Source organism: Bufo gargarizans, chromosome 6 (genome assembly GCF_014858855.1).
Source record: "Bufo gargarizans isolate SCDJY-AF-19 chromosome 6, ASM1485885v1, whole genome shotgun sequence".
NCBI classification, from domain to species: Eukaryota; Metazoa; Chordata; class Amphibia; order Anura; family Bufonidae; genus Bufo; species Bufo gargarizans.
The window spans coordinates 344,760,312-344,782,900 of record NC_058085.1 but is presented as its reverse complement, the minus strand read 5'-3'; the positions used below and the strand labels follow the sequence as shown (position 1 = coordinate 344,782,900).

At 45.5% G+C, this 22,589-nt stretch overlaps 1 pseudogene; it reads left to right on the top strand.

The window, feature by feature from the left end:
• LOC122941135 overlaps positions 1 to 22,589 on the top strand; it is an 83,737-nt pseudogene that overhangs the window by 11,384 nt on the left and 49,764 nt on the right.

Here is a 22,589-nt window from a genome sequence, read left to right as displayed (position 1 = left end):
CTACTGTACGGCCACACAGCGGGGCGTAGAGTGAAAGGTGCGCCGTATGGTTTTTGGAAGGCAGGTTTTGCTGGACTGGTTTATTTACACCATGTGCCATTTGAAGCCCCCTGATGCACCCCTAGAGTAGAAACTCCCTAAAAGTGACCCCATCTAAGAAAGTACACCCCTCAAGGTATTCAAAACTGATTTTACAAACTTCGTTAACCCTTTAGGTGTTGCACAAGAGTTATTGGCAAATGGGGATGAAATTTGAGAATTTAATTTTTTTGCCTAGTTTTCCATTTTAACCATTTTTTTTCCACTAACAAAGCAAGGGTTAACAGCCAATCAAGACTATATCTTTATTGCCCTGACTCTGCCGTTTACAGAAACACCCTATATGTGGTCGTAAACTACTGTACGGCCACACAGCGGGGCGTAGAGTGAAAGGTGCGCCATATGGTTTTTGGAAGGCAGATTTTGCTGGACTGGTTTTTTGACACCATGTCCCATTTGAAGCCCCCCTGATGCACCCCTAGAGTAGAAACTCCAAAAAAGTGACCCCATTGTAGAAACTACGGGATAGGGTGACAGTTTTGTTGGTACTAGTTTAGGGTACATATGATTTTTGGTTGCTCTATATTACACTTTTTGTGCGGCAAGGTAACAAGAAATAGCTTTTTTGGCATCGTTTTTTTTATTGTTATTTACAACATTCATCTGACAGGTTAGATCATGTGGTAATTTTATAGAGCAGGTTGTCACGGACGCGGCGATACCTAATATGTATACAATTTTTTTTTATATATGTAAGTTTTACACAATGATTTCATTTTTAAAACCCAAATTTTTTTTAGTTTCTCCATAGTCTAAGAGCCATAGTTTTTACAGTTTTGGGGCGATTATCTTAAGTAGGGTCTCATTTTTTGCGAGATGAGATGACGGTTTGATTGGCACTATGTTGGGGTGCATATGACTTTTTGATCGCTTGCTATTACACTTTTTGTGACGTAAGATGACTAAAAATTGCTTTTTCTACACCGTTTTTATTTTTATTTTTTTACGGTGGTCACCTGAGGGGTTAGGTCATGTGATATTTTTATAGAGCCGGTCGATACGGACACGGCGATACCTAATATGTATACTTTTTTTATTTATATAAGTTTTACACAAACCAAAAAAATGATGTTTTAGTGTTTCCATAATCTAAGAGCTATAGTTTTTTCAGTTTTTGGGCGATTATCTTAAGTAGGGTCTCATTTTTTGCGGGATGAGATGACTGTTTTATTGTTACAATTTTGGCGTACATGCGACTTTTTTGATCACTTTTATTACCTTTTTTGGGGAAGTAAGGTGGGCAAAATTTCAATTTCATCATAGTTTTTTTTAATTTTTATTTTTTATTTTTATGGCGTTCACCGTTCGGGAAAAGTAACATGACCGTTTTATAGATCAGGTCGTTACGGACGCGGTGATACCAAACATGTGTAGGGAATTTTATTTTTCTCATGTTTAATCAGTGATAAATGTGTTTTTTGATTTTTACTTTTTTTTCACTTTTTTCACTTATTTTTTTGACCCAGACCCACTTGGTTCTTGAAGATCCAGTGGGTCTGATGTCTGTATAATACAGTACAGTACAATATATATTGCACTGTACTATATTTTACTTACACTGAACAGATCTATGCTTTCAGCACAGATCTGTTCAGCACCATGGACAGCAGGACGCCTGAGAGGCGTCCTGTTGCCATGGGAACCTTCCCCGTCTGCTCAGTTATGTTCAGAACTGCGCAGACGGGGAAGGGTAAGGACGGGGCTCTGGGGGGGCTGTCTGGGGGCTCTCTCCCTCTCCCATCGGGGGCTGCAAAGGTACAGCAGCCCTCCGATGGGAGAGGGAGGGAGCTCCCTGAGCTGTTAACCTTTTCCATACCGCGGTCCGTACGGACCGCGGTATGGAAAGGGTTAAACGGCTGACATCGCATCACCGATGTCAGCCGTTTATACCAGGGTGCCAGCAATGTGCTGGCACCCTGGTATACCCACTAGAAGCCAACGATGATTATAATGAGAGGCGGGCGGGGGATCGCGATCCCGCCTGCCGCACCGCCCGCCTCCCGCAACTGCCGCACCGCCCACAAACCGCCCCCCTGCACCCCGCCACATAAATGAATTCAGGGGTGCAGGGGGGGTTAAAACAGAAAATACAGATTTTGGGCAATTTTTAGGTTTCTGATCCCTGCGGTCAGGGACCGCAGGGATCAGAAACTACATAGAGCGCTGCAAACCGCAGGTCTGAATTGACCTGCGGTTTGCAGCGATCGCCGATACGGGGGGGTCACAGGACCCCCCTCGGCATTGACCCTGGTGCCTGGCTGTGTGTAACAGCCGGCACTCAGCGCTGTCACCATGTCTGCAGACATGGTGACAGTTAAATGCGATGAGGAGTATACTAGTCATGGAGCGCTAAGTAGCAGTGCTCCATGACTAGTATACATATGTCAGGTACAGTATATTGTCACACTCTCCTTCTCTGATCGCTTCCCTGACAGGAATGGGGACGATCAGAGAAGGAGAAGCACACAGTCCCTCCCTAACCCCCCCCTTACCTGCCCCGATGCGCTGCGATTGGTCCCTCTGCAGTATTGGACCAATCACAGCGATCGTGGGCGGGTCAGGGCTACAATACAGTTACTTCCGGCTTCTCTGGTTGCCTAGCAACCCCAGCACGCCGGCTTCACTGAACCTTCAGCGCTTCGGTCCCTGCGCTGACAGTGAAAGCCGATCACGTACATGCACGTGGGGATGCGGTGAGGCACCACATTCCCCCACGTACATGTACGTGATATTGCGTGAAGGGGTTAACATGCAAAAGCTGGATCCAGTTTGACGGAACACACGGCGCCGGCGTTAATGCAAGTCAATGGGAAAAAGACCGGATGCGGCGTTCAGTCAAAGTGTTCCAGATTTTTGTCTGGAGGTAAAAATACAACATGCTACGGTTTTCTGAAAAGCCTGATCAGTCAAAAAGGCTGAACTGAAGACATCCTGATGCATCCTGAACGGATTACTCTCCATTCAGAATGCATTAGGATAAAACTGATCAGTTCTTTTCTGGTATAGAGCCCCTAGGACGGAACTCTGCGCCGGAAAAGAAAACCGCTAGTGTGAAAGTACCCTTAAATGGTTAATACTACATGAGAATATATTAGTTACATGAGCAAACTGGCAGTAAATCTCCTGCTCACAGCCCCCACCACTGATCGCCAGCATAAGCTGCACTGCACTCCATGCACTTACACGACGCTAACGTATGGCAGACTTGTGCTCCCCTCTGGCCTCTTAAAGGGCCAGTGTGTGGGCTCTCAACTCCTTCCCCAGCCAATGTTTGAAGCTCTCTGGCTATTTAAGGCATCCTTTCAAGGCAGAGGGTGCCTGAGCCTTAGGTTCCTCAGTGACCAGCAAATGTTTGATAGTCTAGTGTTACTGCGATTTACCTGCGTTTATCCTGTGTTATTTTCTGCCTGTTCTCCAAGGTCTGTTTCCGTCCTGCCTGTGTGTTCCAACACTTTCAAGTCAAAGTTCAGTTTTGTTTGAGTTAACCAAGTCTGTCTGTGCTCCAGTGAAATATCCAGAGCTCCCAGTTCCTGTCCTCTGTGGTTTAGCTTCCAACTACATTGGGTCTATCCCAGGAGGTAGCAGTTTGGTTGCTAACCTGTAATGAAGTCCAGATCCCTGTATAGTGGTTAAAGGGTGAATAAACCAACAGAATAATGCCTTTAGGGTTAGCTTTACTCCAAACTAGTTAATTGGCACAGCGGGTTCACACTCACTGATCCATAACAAGTATTTTTTCCTCGGGAATCCCACAACAGGTATGGTTTTTCTCAGCAAGGCGGTATGTCTGGTTTAATAGAGACGATTCTTCTGACAGGAGCTCTTTAAGTGTGGTCATTCAATAGTTGGCGCCAGAAATGCCAAGTTTTCCGTGATGTATGAATGAATAATGTCGTCTTACTTTACAGAGTTAATTTTTACTCCAAATCATAGTCATCCATAATGCAAATGATGATGGCTACCATGATGAGTATTTGGGTGTGACCACGGCATGTGCGTCACCTATAAAATGTTCTCATATGTCTCTCCCTTTTATTGGCAGGGAAATATTCCGGATCTCCCCCGCTTCTGCTTGTTTTTCATCTCATTTGGTCTTCAGGTTCTTATTCTTGTCATCTCTTCCATCTCCGAAACCAGCGATCTCTCAAAGAAGGTAAGGAAAATTTGTTGACAATGGTGACGGACTTGGCCAGGACGATGTGTACTTACTGATATTTTGGAATGTCCCCAAACCCAATCGTCCACTTATGGGTAGGGCTACCTCAATCCCCACACATTTTGTCCCAGGGAAGCCCACATTTTCTAGGATTGTCTCTGAAAATTAGGGATAGTCTTTACAAATTCAGGACTCTAGGCAACTATGATAATGTGACATCTTTTAGGCATTCGATTTATATTGGTGGACTCCATTGATATCGTCTGGATTCCTTATAATGTGTAAGGGGGCTTCAAGAGTTCCCCCATGTTTGCCTATAGGGAAAACAAGGACCATGTAGGTCAGATTTTTACCTGTCAGATCCTATTGTTTCCCTCAATTATCTCTACCCCTGAAATGTGCTGAATATACATGTTAATGGTGTGGAAGTTTACAGCAAGTAGTCAAATAGTCAATCAGGGACAGATTATATGGGCGCGGATTAATATAACGGGATAAAAGAAAAATAGTTGTTACCTAAGCAATAATCAATTGCACCAGAGGTTTCATGTTTTAAGACCAGTATATAAAATTAAAGCTATGATGTGATTGGTTCTTGTGTGCAATAAAAAGTTTTCCTTTTCAACCAAATAATTTTTTTCTAGACTTTGGATTACAATTCATTTATTTTTACAAATTTTATTTATATAACTTTTTCAGAATCCTGAATTAACAGCATCTTTTCTAAGCAGAATCACATTCAGCTGGTATGACAGGTAGGTTTCTGCATGTTCCTATGTGAGTTTTTTTGCATGATTTGCCCAATCTTTTTTTTTGTGTGTTTATGGATCGCGGACCCATTCAAGTTGACTGGATCCGTCAGCGCAGGCCACATGGACGGTGCCTGTGCAATTGCGGTCCCCAGTGCGCGGCACGGGCGACACATGTTTGTGTGCATGACCCGAATTTAGTGTTAAAACACTCACAATGCCTTGCAGGGCTATCTCAGCGTAAGGTCTAAGCAAATTTTCTTGAGTAAAAATGGTGCAAATGTTTTGTGCCAAAATATGTGACTATCGCAGTGATAAATCTGGAGTGAAACTCCTTAACCTACCTAAGCACGCCCACGTTTGCACTTTTTGCAGTTATACACCACCCAGTCACTTTTGAAAAAGTCAACCATTATGGCATTAAATGGCATTAGTGCCATATGTGCTACATTTTTATCCCAGAAAACCTTCTTGGACCTTTGAAACATTGTCCCCTTCGACAGAGGGGGAGATTTATCAAGATCTGCGTGTGGTACACCAGTCTTGCTATCCCCTGTGCTGCCATAAAATGGCAAAGTGCAGGCCTTGTCCTCTGGCAGTATGTGCACCTAAACTGAAATCTACGGCAGTTATAAGAACTGGCGTAAAAGAAGATGAATGTTCCAGAACTACTGGCACCACCACCTCCCTGCCTTCTACACGTCCCCTTTTTGGAGAGGGGGTTGTACAAATGTAGTGCTTTTCAACAGACCTATAGTGCGGCCGTACCCCTGGTGGTAGTCATGCTTATCTGATCCCAGCCTTTGGGTTTTAGCTCCATCCCAGCTCTGCCAATCAAAATGCGATTTTACGACAGGTCATATGTACAATGACTGGCTGCAGAGGGTACGTCACCCATTCATCACGTGACATGAGGCAGGGGTGACGCATCATTGTTGCGGCCATTCATTGGCGTCAAACTAGATGTTGACAAAGAAGACGTGGGATCTGCAGAGCTGGCAAGGCAGCAATGCAAACAAGACCCCAGCGGCAGGGATCAGGTAAGTAGGCTTACCACCTGGGGTCCGGTTACGCTGTGGGGTCTGTAGAAACTATAAAGGTGAACAACCCCATTAAACCGCACACACTTTTTCTGTTAGGTTATGCTGCGGTTAGGTTGGTGAGCTAGGTGAAGTGGAATTTTCTAAAACTAGCCAAATGTTACGCAATTTTAGTAAATGTGGGCCATTGTTTCTTGCAGCATAGTCGTTAAAGGGTACAGGAGACCTTTAGTGATGGAAGATCTCTGGGAATTGAAGGAAGAAGATCAGACCAAACACATTTATGAAGAATTTGACAAAACGATGAAGGCAGAAGTGGCAAAAGCAAGGAATGCTATGGAGAAACGCAGGAATAAGAGGAAACAGAAGGATGGAGCCATTGAAATGAACGGGCTGAGCAAAGCACAGAGTGAGGATGTACTGGTCGAGGTAAATACCTCCTGTTCTCAGGTCCTGGATATACCCCCTGTTGTGTGGGCTACTGTTTGCCCATAGAGATGTATGTGCAGCAACCCAGAGGGGAGCGTGAGAGAAGGATGAAAGTGGTAGTGGTTATACTGACTGTGGCAGGGTCCTTCTCCTTAGATCCTGGGGTTGTCCAGTGAAGATGAGGCTCACCTGGTGGTAGTTTTCCTCGGGGGCACACAAGGCTCCAGAGAGATGCACTTTCAAATAAACAGTACTTCACTTGTCAATCCATCAAAGGGTGATAATTCCTCAAAAAATTTCTACAAAATGCAGGGTGTTGACCATAAAGCAGCACTTGCACGCTGCCACAGTAATATGACTGGGGGCCAGATGCCTTTAGACCACATCAACAGCTGTGAAGTCCATTAGCCTTTTATGTGCCCTATCTTCACAGACAGTATGCGCTCCTTGTTTTTTATGGCTGCTTAAAGGGTTTGTCCAGGTTCAGAGCTGAACCCGGACATACCCAGAATTTCACCCAGGCAACCACCCTGACAAGAGCGTTGGAGCAGTTCATGCTCCGATGCTCTCCTTTGCCCTGTGCTAAATCGTGCAGGGCAAAGGCATTTTGTTGAGTTCTGGTGACGAACCGGGCTCTCCCTCGGGCTGCCAGGCGGAGGCTTCCGCCCAGCAGTGAGCCTGATGTCACCGGCACTGATGGGCGGGCTTTAGCACTGTCCTAGCCTGTAAAATGGGCATGAACTGCTCCGAGGATCATGTCGGGGGGGGCTGCCTGGGTGAAATTATGGGTATGTCCGGGTTCAGCTCTGAACCTGGACAACCCCTTTAACCTTCTTATGCACAATTCATCCCTGGCATTTTCCTGGAGCTCTCCCTTGGACCCAAACTTGGTTTGAGGCTGTTATAGGACCAGAGATACTGCTAACACTCCTGCCTCAACAACACATTAGCCCACTAACTTCACAGGAAAGAGCCCAAGCCCAGGGGTTAGGCTCTGTCCCTTCTTGTAGACAGCTACCATACCTCTGCAGTAGAGTTGAGCGAACACCTGGATGTTCGGGTTCGAGAAGTTCGGCCGAACTTCCCGAAAATGTTCGGGTTCGGGATCCGAACCCGATCCGAACTTCGTCCCGAACCCGAACCCCATTGAAGTCAATGGGGACCCGAACTTTTCGGCACTAAAAAGGCTGTAAAACAGCCCAGGAAAGGGCTAGAGGGCTGCAAAAGGCAGCAACATGTAGGTAAATCCCCTGCAAACAAATGTGGATAGGGAAATGAATAAAAATAAAAATTAAATAAATAAAAATGAACCAAAATCTATTGGAGAGAGGTCCAATAGCAGAGAATCTGGCTTCCCATCACCCACCACTGGAACAGTCCATTCTCAGATATTTAGGCCCCGGAACCCAGGCAGAGGAGAGAGGTCCCGTAACAGAGAATCTGTCTTCATGTCAGCAGAGAATTAGTCTGCATGTCATAGCAGAGAATGAGGCTTCACGTCAGCCACCACTGCAACAGTCCATTGGCATATATTTAGGCCCAGCACCCAGGCAGAGGAGAGAGGTCCCGTAACAGACAATCTGGCTTCATGTCAGCAGAGAATCAGTCTGCATGTCATAGCAGAGAATCAGGCTTCACGTCACCCACCACTGCAACAGTCCATTGTCATAAATTTAGGCCCAGCACTAGTGTTGAGCGGCATGTCCCATATTCGAATTCGCGAAATTTTGTGAATATTCGAAAGAATATTCGTAAAATATTCGCGATTATTCAAATTCGTTATTATTTCGCATATGCGATAATTCGAATTTTCGCATCGCATAATACATATGCTATGCAAAATTCACATGTGCGCTAATGAAATCGCCTTACGAAGATTCGCAACTCAATTCAATCACTAATGTATGAATGCAATGCCCTTTGCCTCTGTTCTGGGACAAGTGTAGATATTCGCATGTGCGCTAATAAAATCGCCTTACGAAGATTCGCACCTCAATCACTTTCTAGGGAATGTGAGACTTTTGGGAATCAATCGAGATACAGTGGGGGGTGATGACAGTAGTTGACAGAGTACAGATCAATGTAATCTGTAAGGTGGAAAGTAAAATAAAAAATACGAATATTCGTAAATCGAATTTTACGAAGTTCTACGTATTCGCGAATATGGTGCTATACTATATGAATGCACAGGCCTTTGCCTCTCTGTTCTGGGGACAAGTGTAGATATTTGCATTTGCGTTAATAAAATCGCCTTACGAAGATTCGCAGCTCAATTCAATCACTAATGTATGAATGCAAAGCCCTTTGCCTCTGTTCTGGGACAAGTGTAGATATTCGCATGTGCGCTAATAAAATCGCCTTACGAAGATTCGCAACTCAATTCACTAATGTATGAATGCAAAGCCCTTTGCCTCTGTTCTGGGACGTGCCGATATTCGCATGTGCGCTAATAAAATCGCCTTACGAAGATTCGCGCCTCAATCACTTTCTAGGCAATGTGAGTAAGATCTGAGCTGTTGGACCTTTGGGAAACAATCAATTATATGTGTACTGTAATTTTGTGGGGGGGGGGGGAAAAACATATATAGCACTATATTCGAAATATTCGCGAAATCGCGAAGTTGCGATATTCGCGAAAAAAATTTGCTTTTCGAATATTCGCGCTCAACACTACCTAGCACCCAGGCAGAGGAGAGAGGTCCCGTAACAGACAATCTGGCTTCATGTCAGCAGAGAATCAGTCTGCATGTCATAGCAGAGAATGAGGCTTCACGTCAGCCACCACTGCAACAGTCCATTGGCATATATTTAGGCCCAGCACCCAGGCAGAGGAGAGAGGTCCCGTAACAGACAATCTGGCTTCATGTCAGCAGAGAATCAGTCTTCATATCATAGCAGAGAATCAGGCTTCACGTCACCCACCACTGTAAGAGTCCATTTTCATAAATTTAGGCCCAGCACACAGGCAGAGGAGAGAGGTCCCGTAACAGAGAATCTGTCTTCATGTCAGCAGAGAATCAGTCTGCATGTCATAGCAGAGAATCAGGCTTCACGTCACCCAACATTGGAACAGTCCATTGGCATATATTTAGGCCCCGGCACCCAGACAGAGGAGAGGTTCATTCAACTTTGGGTAGCCTCGCAATATAATGGTAAAATGAAAATAAAAATAGGATTGAATGAGGAAGTGCCCTGGAGTCCAATAATATATGGTTAAGGGGAGGTAGTTAATGTCTAATCTGGACAAGGGACGGACAGATCCTGTGGGATCCATGCCTGGTTCATTTTTATGAACGTCAGCTTGTCCACATTGGCTGTAGACAGGCGGCTGCGTTTGTCTGTAATGACGCCCCCTGCCGTGCTGAATACACGTTCAGACAAAACGCTGGCCGCCGGGCAGGCCAGCACCTCCAAGGCATAAAAGGCTAGTTCTGGCCACGTGGACAATTTAGAGACCCAGAAGTTGAATGGGGCCGAACCATCAGTCAGTACGTGGAGGGGTGTGCACATGTACTGTTCCACCATGTTAGTGAAATGTTGCCTCCTGCTAACACGTTGCGTATCAGGTGGTGGTGCAGTTAGCTGTGGCGTGTTGACAAAAGTTTTCCACATCTCTGCCATGCTAACCCTGCCCTCAGAGGAGCTGGCCGTGACACAGCTGCCTTGGCGACCTCTTGCTCCTCCTCTGCCTTGGCCTTGGGCTTCCACTTGTTCCCCTGTGACATTTGGGAATGCTCTCAGTAGCGCGTCTACCAACGTGCGCTTGTACTCGCGCATCTTCCTATCACGCTCCAGTGCAGGAAGTAAGGTGGGCACATTGTCTTTGTAGCGTGGATCCAGCAGGGTGGCAACCCAGTAGTCCGCACAGGTTAAAATGTGGGCAACTCTGCTGTCGTTGCGCAGGCACTGCAGCATGTAGTCGCTCATGTGTGCCAGGCTGCCCAGGGGTAAGGACAAGCTGTCCTCTGTGGGAGGCGTATCGTCATCGTCCTGCCTTTCCCCCCAGCCACGCACCAGTGATGGACCCGAGCTGCGTTGGGTGCCACCCCGCTGTGACCATGCTTCATCCTCATCCTCCTCCACCTCCTCCTCATCCTCGTCCTCCTCGTCCTCCAGTAGTGGGCCCTGGCTGGCCACATTTGTACCTGGCCTCTGCTGTTGCCAAAAACCTCCCTCTGAGTCACTTCGAAGAGACTGGCCTGAAAGTGCTAAAAATGACCCCTCTTCCTCCTCCTCCTCCTCCTCCTCCTGGGCCACCTCCTCTTCCATCATCGCCCTAAGTGTTTTCTCAAGGAGACATAGAAGTGGTATTGTAACGCTGATAACGGTGTCATCGCCACTGGCCATGTTGGTGGAGTACTCGAAACAGCGCAACAGGGCACACAGGTCTCACATGGAGGCCCAGTCATTGGTGGTGAAGTGGTGCTGTTCTGTAGTGCGACTGACCCGTGCGTGCTGCAGCTGAAACTCCACTATGGCCTGCTGCTGCTCGCACAGTCTGTCCAGCATGTGCAAGGTGGAGTTCCACCTGGTGGGCACGTCGCATATGAGGCGGTGAGCGGGAAGGCCGAAGTTACGCTGTAGCGCAGACAGGCGAGCAGCAGCAGGATGTGAACGCCGGAAGCGCGAACAGACGGCCCGCACTTTATGCAGCAGCTCTGACATGTCGGGGTAGTTGTGAATGAACTTCTGCACCACCAAATTCAGCACATGCGCCAAGCAAGGGATGTGCGTCAAATTAGCTAGTCCCAGAGCTGCAACGAGATTTCGCCCATTATCACACACCACCAGGCCGGGCTTGAGGCTCACCGGCAGCAACCACTCGTCGGTCTGTTGTTCTATACCCCGCCACAACTCCTGTGCGGTGTGGGGCCTGTCCCCCAAACATATGAGTTTCAGAATGGCCTGCTGACGTTTACCCCGGGCTGTGCTGAAGTTGGTGGTGAAGGTGTGTGGCTGACTGGATGAGCAGGTGGAAGAAGAGGAGGAGGAAGCCGAGAAGGAGGAGGTGGCAACAGGAGGCAAAGAATGTTGCCCTGCGATCCTTGGCGGCGGAAGGACGTGCGCCAAACAGCTCTCCGCCTGGGGCCCAGCTGCCACTACATTTACCCAGTGTGCAGTTAGGGAGATATAGCGTCCCTGGCCGTGCTTACTGGTCCACGTATCTGTGGTTAGGTGGACCTTGCCACAGATGGCGTTGCGCAGTGCACACTTGATTTTATCGGATACTTGGTTGTGCAGGGAAGGCACGGCTCTCTTGGAGAAGTAGTGCCGGCTGGGAACAACATACTGTGGGACAGCAAGCGACATGAGCTGTTTGAAGCTGTCTGTGTCCACCAGCCTAAATGACAGCATTTCATAGGCCAGTAGTTTAGAAATGCTGGCATTCAGGGCCAGGGATCGAGGGTGGCTAGGTGGGAATTTACGCTTTCTATCAAATGTTTGTGAGATGGAGAGCTGAACGCTGGCGTGTGACATGGTTGAGACGCTTGGTGACGGAGGTGGTGGTGGTGGTGTTGGTGGTACATCCCCTGTTTGCTGGGCGGCAGGTGCCAACGTTCCTCCAGAGGCGGAGGAAGAGGCCGAGGCGGCAGCAGCAGAATAGGCCGAGGCGGCAGCAGCAGAAGATGTAGCAGGGGGAGCCTGAGTGACTTCCTTGGTTTTAAGGTGTTTACTCCACTGCAGTTCATGCTTTGCATGCAGGTGCCTGGTCATGCAGGTTGTGCTCAGGTTCAGAACGTTAATGCCTCGCTTCAGGCTCTGATGGCACAGCGTGCAAACCACTCGGGTCTTGTCGTCAGCACATTGTTTGAAGAAGTGCCATGCCAGGGAACTCCTTGAAGCTGCCTTTGGGGTGCTCGGTCCCAGATGGCGGCGGTCAGTAGCAGGCGGAGTCTCTTGGCGGCGGGTGTTCTGCTTTTGCCCACTGCTCCCTCTTTTGCTACGCTGTTGGCTCGGTCTCACCACTGCCTCTTCCTCCGAACTGTGAAAGTCAGTGGCACGACCTTCATTCCATGTGGGGTCTAGGACCTCATCGTCCCCTGCATCGTCTTCCACCCAGTCTTGATCCCTGACCTCCTGTTCAGTCTGCACACTGCAGAAAGACACAGCAGTTGGCACCTGTGTTTCGTCATCATCAGAGACATGCTGAGGTGGTATTCCCATGTCCTCATCATCAGGAAACATAAGTGGTTGTGCGTCAGTGCATTCTATGTCTTTCACCGCTGGGGAAGGGCTAGGTGGATGCCCTTGGGAAACCCTGCCAGCGGAGTCTTCAAACAGCATAAGAGACTGCTGCATAACTTGAGGCTGAGACAGTTTCCCTGGTATGCATGGGGGTGATGTGACAGACTGATGGGGTTGGTTTTCAGGCGCCATCTGTGCGCTTTCTGCAGAAGACTGGGTGGGAGATAATGTGAACGTGCTGGATCCACTGTCGGCCACCCAATTGACTAATGCCTGTACCTGCTCAGGCCTTACCATCCTTAGAACGGCATTGGGCCCCACCATATATCGCTGTAAATTCTGGCGGCTACTGGGACCTGAGGTAGTTGGTACACTAGGACGTGTGGATGTGGCAGAACGGCCACGTCCTCTCCCAGCACCAGAGGGTCCACTAACACCACCACGACCATGTCCACGTCCGCGTCCCTTACTAGATGTTTTTCTCATTGTTATGGTTCACCACAACAACAAATATATTATTTGGCCCAATGTATTGTATTCAAATTCAGCGGGATATAAATTTGAGGCCTAGTATTTAGGCGCTGGGTGACCGGTATGGATTTAGTGACAGAATTAGACTTGGAAATGCACAGAAGCGTGTGTGTGAAGTTATTCTGAATGACCCTATGTGCACCTTGAATATTATATACCCTTTTAGGGATAGATTTCAAATAGCTCTGATATAGCAGAAACCACTAAATTATGAAATTGCTAAATTGGGAATTGTATTTCAACCCAGAACAAGAAATGTGCTTGAACGGACACTAAATAACTCGCCCAGCTACAGCACTAGGGACAGATTTAGCTGGATATAAATTTGAGGCCTAGTATTTAGGCGCTGGGTGACCGGTATGGATTTAGTGACAGAATTAGACTTGGAAATGCACAGAAGCGTGTGTGTGAAGTTATTCTGAATGACCCTATGTGCACCTTGAATATTATATACCCTTTTAGGGATAGATTTCAAATAGCTCTGATATAGCAGAAACCACTAAATTATGAAATTGCTAAATTGGGAATTGTATTTCAACCCAGAACAAGAAATGTGCTTGAACGGACACTAAATAACTCGCCCAGCTACAGCACTAGGGACAGATTTAGCTGGATATAAATTTGAGGCCTAGTATTTAGGCGCTGCGTGACAGGTATGGGTTTAGTGACAGAATTAGACTTGGAAATACACAGTAGCGGGTGTGTGTGAAGTTATTCTGAATGACCCAATGTGCACCTTGAATATTATATACCCTTTTAGGGATAGATTTCAAATAGCTCTGATATAGCAGAAACCACTAAATTATGAAATTGCTAAATTGGGAATTGTATTTCAACCCAGAACAAGAAATGTGCTTGAACGGACACTAAATAACTCGCCCAGCTACAGCACTAAGGACAGATTTAGCTGGATATAAATTTGAGGCCTAGTATTTAGGCGCTGGGTGACAGGTATGGGTTTAGTGACAGAATTAGACTTGGAAATACACAGTAGCGGGTGTGTGTGAAGTTATTCTGAATGACCCAATGTGCACCTTGAATATTATATACCCTTTTAGGGATAGATTTCAAATAGCTCTGATATAGCAGAAACCACTAAATTATGAAATTGCTAAATTGGGAATTGTATTTCAACCCAGAACAAGAAATGTGCTTGAACGGACACTAAATAACTCGCCCAGCTACAGCACTAGGGACAGATTTAGCTGGATATAAATTTGAGGCCTAGTATTTAGGCGCTGCGTGACAGGTATGGGTTTAGTGACAGAATTAGACTTGGAAATACACAGTAGCGGGTGTGTGTGAAGTTATTCTGAATGACCCAATGTGCACCTTGAATATTATATACCCTTTTAGGGATAGATTTCAAATAGCTCTGATATAGCAGAAACCACTAAATTATGAAATTGCTAAATTGGAAATTGTATTTCAACCCAGAACAAGAAATGTGCTTGAACGGACACTAAATAACTCGCCCAGCTACAGCACTAGGGACAGATTTAGCTGGATATAAATTTGAGGCCTAGTATTTAGGCGCTGGGTGACCGGTATGGATTTAGTGACAGAATTAGACTTGGAAATGCACAGAAGCGTGTGTGTGAAGTTATTCTGAATGACCCTATGTGCACCTTGAATATTATATACCCTTTTAGGGATAGATTTCAAATAGCTCTGATATAGCAGAAACCACTAAATTATGAAATTGCTAAATTGGGAATTGTATTTCAACCCAGAACAAGAAATGTGCTTGAACGGACACTAAATAACTCGCCCAGCTACAGCACTAAGGACAGATTTAGCGGGATATAAATTTGAGGCCTAGTATTTAGGCGCTGGGTGACAGGTATGGGTTTAGTGCCAGAATTAGACTTGGAAATACACAGTAGCGGGTGTGTGTGAAGTTATTCTGAATGACCCAATGTGCACCTTGAATATTATATACCCTTTTAGGGATAGATTTCAAATAGCTCTGATATAGCAGAAACCACTAAATTATGAAATTGCTAAATTGGGAATTGTATTTCAACCCAGAACAAGAAATGTGCTTGAACGGACACTAAATAACTCGCCCAGCTACAGCACTAGGGACAGATTTAGCTGGATATAAATTTGAGGCCTAGTATTTAGGCGCTGGGTGACCGGTATGGATTTAGTGACAGAATTAGACTTGGAAATGCACAGAAGCGTGTGTGTGAAGTTATTCTGAATGACCCTATGTGCACCTTGAATATTATATACCCTTTTAGGGATAGATTTCAAATAGCTCTGATATAGCAGAAACCACTAAATTATGAAATTGCTAAATTGGGAATTGTATTTCAACCCAGAACAAGAAATGTGCTTGAACGGACACTAAATAACTCGCCCAGCTACAGCACTAAGGACAGATTTAGCGGGATATAAATTTGAGGCCTAGTATTTAGGCGCTGGGTGACAGGTATGGGTTTAGTGCCAGAATTAGACTTGGAAATACACAGTAGCGGGTGTGTGTGAAGTTATTCTGAATGACCCAATGTGCACCTTGAATATTATATACCCTTTTAGGGATAGATTTCAAATAGCTCTGATATAGCAGAAACCACTAAATTATGAAATTGCTAAATTGGGAATTGTATTTCAACCCAGAACAAGAAATGTGCTTGAACGGACACTAAATAACTCGCCCAGCTACAGCACTAAGGACAGATTTAGCGGGATATAAATTTGAGGCCTAGTATTTAGGCGCTGGGTGACAGGTATGGGTTTAGTGCCAGAATTAGACTTGGAAATACACAGTAGCGGGTGTGTGTGAAGTTATTCTGAATGACCCAATGTGCACCTTGAATATTATATACCCTTTTAGGGATAGATTTCAAATAGCTCTGATATAGCAGAAACCACTAAATTATGAAATTGCTAAATTGGGAATTGTATTTCAACCCAGAACAAGAAATGTGCTTGAACGGACACTAAATAACTCGCCCAGCTACAGCACTAAGGACAGATTTAGCGGGATATAAATTTGAGGCCTAGTATTTAGGCGCTGGGTGACCGGTATGGATTTAGTGACAGAATTAGACTGGGATATGGCCAAAAAATAAACAGACTATTGCTGGTTAAATGCACTTGGTGTGACAGCTTCACCCTGATGTAGGCTTTAGCCAAAAAACAACCACACCATTGAGGGTTAAATGCACTTGGTGACAGGCGCAGCTTGCCCCTGATTTTGTATATGGCCAAAAAATGAACAGACTATTGCTGGTTAAATGCACTTGGTGTGACAGCTTCACCCTGATGTAGGCTTTAGCCAAAAAACAACCACACCATTGAGGGTTAAATGCACTTGGTGACAGGCGCAGCTTGCCCCTGATTTTGTATATGGCCAAAAAATGAACAGACTATTGCTGGTTAAATGCACTTGGTGTGACAGCTTCACCCTGATGTAGGCTTTAGCCAAAAAACAACCACACCATTGAGGGTTAAATGCACTTGGTCGCAGCTTGTGCTGGCGCACCACAAGACACAAAATGGCCGCCGATCACCCCAGAAAAATGTGACTGACAAACGGTCTGTGCCGCCTAAAAACAGTGAGCAATTGAGGATCAGCAGCTCAATGATCCACAGCTGCAGATCGATCAGTTAATCAAGTCCTTTGGAGGAGTTAATCTGCCTAATCTCGCCCTACTGTCGCAGCCGCAACCTCTCCCTACGCTAATCAGAGCAGAGTGACGGGCGGCGCTATGTGACTCCAGCTTAAATAGAGGCTGGGTCACATGGTGCTCTGGCCAATCACAGCCATGCCAATAGTAGGCATGGCTGTGATGGCCTCTTGGGGCAAGTAGTATGACGCTTGTTGATTGGCTGCTTTGCAGCCTTTCAAAAAGCGCCAAGAAAGCGTCACAAAAGCGCGAAGAAAGCGACGAACACCGAACCCGAACCCGGACTTTTACGAAAATGTCCGGGTTCGGGTCCGTGTCACGGACACCCCAAAATTCGGTACGAACCCGAACTATACAGTTCGAGTTCGCTCATCCCTACTCTGCAGCCTTTTAAGGAGTACCCCATTAAAAGAGGTTCTATAAAATTAGAAAAACAGGTGTGGCGCTGTTTTTTTTAAAGAAAATTGACATTGTTTTCTAATCCTCGACAGCCCCTTCAAATCTTCATTATCTGAATTCTTCTTTTTATCCCTTTCTAGGAAGAAAAGAAGAAAAAGAAAGAGTGTGGGTCTAAAGATTACCCCAAGTCCTGGCTATATAAGACCCTGATTAAAACCTTCTACAATGTTCTTCTACAATCTGCTTTCTTTAAATTCGTTCACGACCTCCTAGTGTTCGTCAGCCCCCAAATCTTGAAGTAAGGCTTGCTTTAAATTTCACTTTTTGTCTTTGCCACTGTCTTTATATTGGGGTCCGTTAACAGTCAACCTTATACAGCAATCCATGTCAGGATAAGAAAAATATCTTTCCTTTCTTTCCGAGAAGAGCACCGTCACTTGTAGAGAAGGATCTGGGTGTACATCCAATGTCATTCAGCTTAGTCTAAGGCTAGCAGGATATTGTGACATATTAAACGAGGCATGGACTCGGGGAGCAGAGATGTAATATTACCACTTTACAAAGCTTTGGAATATGCAGTTCAGTTCTGGGCACCAATCGATAGAAAGGATGCTGTCGAGCTGGAAAAAGTACAAAGGAGAGCGACTAAACTGATAAGGGGCATGGAGGGTCTGAGTTATAAGAAAAGATTAAAATAATTAAATGTATTTAGTCTTGAGAAGAGACGTCTAAGGAGGGACATGATTAACCTATACAAATATATAAATGGGCCGTGGAAAGAATATGCAGAAAAGATGTTCCAAGTAAAATGCCCTCAAAAGACAAGGAGCACTGCCTCCGACTGGAGAAGAAAATGTTCAATCTCCAGAAGTGTCAAAGCTTCTTTACTGTTAGAACTGTGAATCTGTGGAATAGACTACCTCAGGACGTGGTCACAGCAGGAACAGTGGACAGTTTTAAAAAGGGTTTAGATGAATTCTTAAAAGTAAATTACATTAATGCGTATGAAATCTGGGTCTCGCTCCCCTTTTTTAAAATTCACATCCCCACCTATCTCTTGTACTGCAGCTCAGACGAGTGAATGAGGCTGCAATATCAGAAACAACCCGTCAACAAGAGTGGTGCGGTTTCTGCAAAATAAGAAAAACTATTTTTACTAATCCTGGGCGATCTCATTTAAAGGGGTTTTCTCATCTCCCCATTACTAAAGCAAGATGAGACACACAGTCCTGACCACCTCCCCGCCGGGAAACAGCAGAGCGCCGGAGTGCTCTGATGATCCCCACCGGGGAGGTAGTTGGAACTGTTTCATCTCACCTTAGTAACGGCGAGATGAGACAACCCCTTTAAATCCAAAGCAGCAGTTCTATCACTATCATAATGGCTCCCAATGTGGGGCGGATTCCAGCGACTATACATTTTGAAATTATTTAAGCAGTTATATAATAATTTTAAAAAAATCACATAAACCACATAAGAAGGCACCAGTATAATAAATGCAACATGAGGAGCTGATGATTTTAGTTTTTTTTCCTGGGAAATGCAACTTAAAAAAGTTCTCTGGGATTGCAAAATTGATGGTCTACCATTAGAATAGGCCACCAATATCAAATTGGTAGGAATCTGATTGTCAGCTGATTTTAAGGGGTCCCCATTATTTTGTTATATCCGGTACAGCTCTGTACTTTTAGTAGTACTGTCATATGTCGTCTATATGCATTGTCCTATTTTAGTGTGTTTGCTTGTTGGAAGTTTGTCCCTGCTATCTCCCTGTAGCCAGGCCATGAAATAATCAGCTTCTTGCTTCTTCCTGTGCCTGGCTGCTATTTTTTATTTATTTATTGTCACGGACGTTCCCGCGACAGGTGGCAGGGAAATCGGTGTAGACTGGTAACGTGGTTTGATCTGACAGGTTTTCCTTGTAGATCAATAGGGATCGGTGTTGTTTCTGGTAATGACCACACCCCCTGCCTCAGGTGTTGCTAATGTGGTCATTTAAACTTCCCTATTTATTGTTTCTTCTCCCACAATGCTGTGCGGTTTATAGCTTCAGTTTAAGTTATGGAAAGCTGGTGTGTGAACGGAGTTCCTGGTGCTTCCATTACTCCTTTGAAGTTAAGTCTTTCCTTTCCCTTTTTATATTTTGTTTGGGTTCTATGTGTTGCATTTCCCTATTGTTGGTATTGGGCCTGAAGGAGACTCCTGTTCGTCCTTCCTTTTGGAGGAACAGTTAGTCTAGTCATTGCCATTAGTACCAGGGTCCTATAGGGCTAGATAGGACTCTAGGATCCTGTGTATGAACACACCTACGCCTGGGGTCTGTTCATACTGGTCAGGATTTTGGTTAGGGTTTTACTAGGAGGTGTCCATCTTCCTTTCCTAGTTCTCAGGCCTGATTCCCTGTTCCCCCTTCCCTCTTATGCTCAGTGTGGTATTTCCCTTGCACACCGAAGCGTGACATTTATGCTGTAACTATTAACATCCGTTGTTGAATAATAGCATAAAAAAACATTGTTTCATCTTCTGTTTGTGCATAATTATAAGGGTACAGCCTGGAAATAAACCTCATCCGGATTCCTTGTACATGTCTGATAGCTTGCGGGTGAAACTGAACAATAAAGTCACCCATAGCCATATTGTCTCATGAGCATCACACTTCAGCCTAGGTATTAAATCAGAAAAGGTACTATAAGTACTGCAGTTTACATTCATTTGAGCTGTAGTACCGGGCCCAGCCACCACTAAAATCACAGCGCTGTACCTGGTAAACAATTTAGGGGACGTAGCGATCACTGGATCTATGACATCTTTAATCATTTGATCGGTAGGGGTGCCAGAAGCCAGACACTCACCGATCTGATATGGATGACACATATTGAGAATAGGTCATGAAAGTGGACAACCCCTTTATATGTTATGTTATATTGTAATTTGTTCTGCTGCTGATTTGCAGAGCGATGGTCTCATTCACATCCAACCCTGAGGAGTATCTATGGAAGGGATTTTTTTACGCCATCTTGCTGCTGGTAACAGCTGTAATCCAGTCACTCTGCCTGCAGCAATATTTCCAGGGCTGCTTCGTCTTAGGAATGAGAGTCCGTACGACACTAACCGCTGCCGTCTACAAAAAAGTGAGTATAGATAATGAATGGTCTACATGGGCATGTAGCACTATGGTGGTAAAACATCTGGGTTCCCCTATGGAAGACAATGTTGTGGGCATTTATTGCAAAAAGTCTTCCTCAGTTGGATTTCTTGCAACATTTGCAAAGTCGTCATCAACTGTGTTTCCTATATATCGGACATTTTTGGAATAGATCTGGTGGGGCTTATGTAAAGGTTGGAAGCCATATTTTCTAAGGTTTATATTTATTATTTTTTATCCCTTTAGGCTCTGACTGTGTCAAATGCCACCCGGAAGGAGTCGACAGTGGGGGAAACTGTGAACCTGATGTCTGCGGATGCGCAGAAGTTCATGGATCTGACGAATTTCATTCATCTCATTTGGTCCTCACCACTGCAGATCATTATTTCTGTAGTATTCCTCTGGGCAGAGCTGGGACCATCAGTCCTGGCAGGACTTGGAGTGATGATCCTCTTGATACCAATTAATGCAGTCCTAGCTACTAAATCAAGGACGTTCCAGGTGAGGCTATCATAATCTACTGGACATGCACCAGTTGCACAAAACTGATGTCCACTGTTGTAGAAGGGCGACATGACCTACAGGTTGGCATAGTCCATTGTTTGTCAAAGGGGTTGTTCACCTTTGGGGAGAAGATATTGGTAACCCCCTCCTCCTTGCGCAGACCTGCGAAGGGAGGCATACTTGCCTGCTTCCTGATGCAGTCTGCCCGCTCCTTCTCTCCCCAACCTAAGCTATTCTGCTGCACTCTCAGGATGTAAACTTCCATCTTGATGCCACTGCAGCCAATCTCTAGCCGCAGCAGTGATCTGCAAGGTCACCTCTGCAACCAGCTATTGGCTGAAGAGGTGTCAAAACAAAGGATTATATCCTGGGAGCACAGTGGAGTAGGGGAGGTCCGATAGAGAAGGAGCTGGGATCCAGGTAAGTATGTTTCCTTTCGCAGGCCTTCCCAAGATGAGGACTTGCCAATTCCCCCCCCCCCCCCCAAAGGTGCACAACCCCTTCAAAAGTAAAGTACATGCAGGCTGCTAGTACAAACACTGTTCTTACTGTCATCATTGAACCACCAATGATACCCTAGATAAAATAAAGTGTCACATTAAAGGTGCTACTATGCCTGTTGTAAGTCGGGGGGCACTCTGGCGGTCACTGTTAGAAAACTGTGCCTGTCCATGTTATGGTGGGACTGTGGCTACTACTATTACAGAGGCACTATAGCTGGCACTGTGTTGAAAGGCATTAGGTAAGGGGCATAAAGTATATTTAAAGGTGCAGGGAAAAGGTCTCAACTTTTTGTCCGTGAGATGCAGTTATTTCTCAAAAGTAGGAAATTGACCTATAGGGACGAGGGTGCCTGTTCTTTCGCGGAGGAGGGGACCACTATTCGGTTCTATGGCTGCCTCTATGGCACATACACACAAAGTCCAATCTACTCTTGTGTTCTGCAGATGAAAAACATGAAAAACAAAGATAAACGGCTGAAAATAATGAATGAAATCCTGAACGGCATAAAGGTGAGGGTTGTTATTACTCGGCTTGTGATGTATTTAGCTGCTTTATGAATGTTTGCCTGCCTGTATTTACTCTACGTCATGTGTTTTGTTCTAGATCTTGAAGTTGTACGCCTGGGAGCCTTCCTTTGAGAAACAGGTGCAGGAAATTCGTGAGAAGGAGCTGAAGGACATGTTACTGCTTCGCCTATCTATTCTCCGTCTCCATTTTCGTGTTCAACTGTGCCCCATTCCTGGTGAGAACCAGTCACATATCCCATGTTATAGTCACAGGTTGTCTTTTCTTTACAGGGACAGCGTCCACTTCCTATTCTGCAGTTATGGATTAAGGGGGTGGTACAGTATTAGGAAAGCATGGCTGCTTTCTTCCGAAACAGTGCCAGATCAGCAGGGCCATATTTACAGCAAGGCACACAAGGGCACGTGCCTAGGGAGCGTTAGAAAGGATGGGGCAGCACTTCACTGAGAAAACAAATGATTTATGTTGATTCTTTCACCTTAGTGCTGCTTCTCATGTTTACTCATCACTAACTTTTGTTTATTGTAGCTACAAGTCAGGAGGGTTAAACATCACACTGCTTACCTACAGCTAACATAACAGTACTATCAAGGCAGTGGCAGGGTTAAATCCCCTGACTTAGTGCTGCAGTTAAAAAGTAAGTGATAAGGAGACATCAGAGCAGTCAGATGAGGAGAAAGATGA